Source organism: Gavialis gangeticus, unplaced genomic scaffold (assembly GCF_001723915.1).
Source record: "Gavialis gangeticus isolate Ggan-Ray unplaced genomic scaffold, GavGan_comp1, whole genome shotgun sequence".
Taxonomy (NCBI): domain Eukaryota; kingdom Metazoa; phylum Chordata; order Crocodylia; family Gavialidae; genus Gavialis; species Gavialis gangeticus.
Window position 1 is genome coordinate 76,628 of NW_017728965.1, and position 3,241 is coordinate 79,868.

Consider the following 3,241-nt stretch of genomic DNA (forward strand, 5'->3'; position numbering starts at 1 on the left):
TTACCATTTCCTTTTGGTTGAAAAATATTCCTATAAAATGTTTTAATAAGAATTTAAATCAATTATAATAAGTTCATTACCATCAGAGGATCACCAAAATGAATCACTGTCCCCCGAATCAGAAGACTCCAAATCTGAAGTGGATACTAGCTGCCTCACGCAGGCCTACAGCACAGTAGAGCTGCTGTCATGGGTCATGCCGGGCAGCACTATGGTGCTGCAGCAATGAGCTACTGCGCCATAGAGTTTCATGTAGATGTGCCCACTTTGAACGAGATCAGGTTGATTGTGATGGGATACTGGGTACAACTACACATGCATTAATGTGTCTTTTCTAATGCACGTTAAATTTAATACCACCAATGTGAGGTAATAAATAAAAGTGCATTCGTTTGTAGTTTGTGCTAATGCACAGTAACACATTTGCATGATTTTTTAGTGATGCTTAATGTGCAGCAGACTATTTTACTGTGCATTAGCATAATATCATGGTTATTTATGTGACACTTTAAAATGCAGTAAAATAGTCTCCTGCATGTTAAAGCACACATGTAGATGCTCCCACTATCTATTAATGTCATTCCATTTTCTGTTTAAAAAAAATGAAAAAACTCAGAAAACCCCTGGTGCTTCATTGAGTTGCATCAGGTGAAGAGCTGGCCTTTAAAGTTCAAATTTCACCCTTTACACAGAATTACTAGCAGGAATTCCTGAAGCAGTTTAAAATACTATTGAATATCGGAATTGCTGTGCTGAAACAAACCAAAGTCTATTTAGTTCTGACAGTGTTGCACCAACAAAGTATCAAGGCTTTGATTTTCATTCATACAAATCTCAAGAGACTGATTCAATTTGCTTTCAGAATAGCTCATGGAAATTTGAAGTCAGTTGTGAACCATTTCTACACTGCTGCAAAAACTAATGGGCGCATGTACACACAATGTTTACTGCACAGTTGACTATTTATGTGTGCAGTAAGCATCTCAGTATCTACACGTGCTCCCCTATTAGGGTGCATGAAACTAATAAACTCCACAGCCAATCAGTTATTCTAACGTGTAGAGACTGCCCCAGCTGGTGCCTCCGCCAGCCCCTCCACAACACATGGAGTTGACAAGGCTCCATGTGCTGCAGAGCATCTGGTTGGGGCATTACAGTGCTTCAGCGTGGGGGCTGCCTGCCAGCTAGACCTCCGTTAAAGCACCCTCGTGTCTCAACCAGCTCCCTCCACAGTACATGGAGCCCCATCAGAGCAGCCATGGGCTGGCAGGCTGACCCCCCCCTTCCCCCCCCCGAGGTCCCCTACCACCTGGGCTGCTCCAATGGAGTTCCATCTGCTGTGCACAAATAAACTCTGAAGCAATATGCTTCAGAGTTTTTTGTTCCCAGGAGCACATTCAAACAGCATGCCCAGGGCGAATAAGTTCCAGAGTTGATTTGTGTGCATTAGTCACACATGTAGGTGCACCCAATAAGTATCAGTTTATACTGGCTAAGGCAAAAACCGAAACCCCAAAGCTGAGAATTTGGAATAAAAGACTCTCAGTCTGTATTTCAAAGCTGGTTGCTTTGTCCCATAATGAAAGAATCAAATGCCTGAATCCAAGAACTTCCAAACTTAAAGTTTGGAACCAGAGCCAGTCAGAAAACACTACACATGTTACCTTGTGGCTGTGATACCTTGAGGAGGAATTAGGCTTTAGAGACAGACAGAAAGACAGAGAGAGATTTAGAAATTCTCCTACTCGGTTACTACCTCTGCTTTTGTGCAATACCAAGTTGATGCAGTATGGCCAACCTCAGGCATACACAAAAAGGGTCAGTTGCACCCCTTCCCCCCAAGTCATTTTTAAATTTAAAAGCTATCATTTTTAAATGACGTTGAACCTTCCCCCATATTCAGATGGTTCTAGAAATAGCAACTAAAATCACAAGAGGGGGTAACATCGTTCATGGTCGTCTTAATAAAGGCACTTACACTGACCCCTGAAATTTCATTCATCTTTAATAATACCTCATTTGTTTTGCAGCAGAGACCAACTTTTTGTTCTGTGCTTGCACAGCACCTAATACAAAGAGGTCCTGATAACTGTGGTTCCAAGGCACTATTCAATACAAATACGAGATTAAGAATAATAGTAAATAATACTTAAGCTACAAAGCTAACACCTGCTCTACTGAAGTCATTGACTAAATTCCCAAAATGGGACCAGGATTTCATCCCCAATGTACTATGCCAGATTCTTCAGACCTTAAAAACTCTAAAAGCAGTGAAATTTCAAATCCAGGTATGCACTTTGTGATTTGACCCCATCCTTGTTATGTTACCTTCTAACTGTGGTTCTAAGGAAAAAACTTCCCATGGAAACAGGCTCTCTATAAAGTTCCTACTTCAGATTTTTTTTGTTCTTGGCACCCTTAAGTGACAGAGTACCAGACTAGATGGACCAGCCGCATGACTTAGCATGGCAGTTCCTTCATTTCTGAGATGTATTTGCCTTAAAACCTATGTTCTGAAAACTCACTGATATTTTAGCACTGCTTGAAAACACTCTGCAAGAGGAGTTCCAGAAAAGAGGGGTAGAATTAAACTTCAGGATGGCCACCTGGGGAAATTATTTGGAGACATTAGGCAGAAGAGAGAAGGAATACATGAAACTATTTTTAGCTTATCCTACTCAGAGATTCATGAGTCATTCTTTCTAACTTGTCACAAAATCATCTTGTTGACTCTGCAATGAGCTTAGTGCAATCAATCACCTTTTTAAAACAATGATAATGGAACTGATAGATGAAATGAAGGGTCAAGTACAGCTATGCAAATTTGCTGCCTGTTACTCTGAAGTTTCTGAAAGCTGCATACAAAATTCAGGTAGTGAAATATTGCTATAACTTCAAAAGTGACAAAATCAATGCATCCTTCACACATGGGGACCTGTGAAATCACAATTCTTGAATATGCAGCTCAGGTGAATCCAACTGCAAACTGGTATTTCTAAATAAAAAATGGATCATGATTTGCCTTTCCCAACCCATTCAAAAACATCCAGCCTTACAATAAAGGGACCTTAACTTTGTCATTGCAACTTCTTTTTCACAGTTTCCCATCTGTGAAATGGAGATAAGAGTGTTATATACCTCCCAAGAATGTAGTGATGGGAGATTTGCTAACATGGGTGACTGATTATTGTGGTGAGGAGGAACTCCTTCACTAATCAGAGCGTCCTGCTGGGGCCTGACC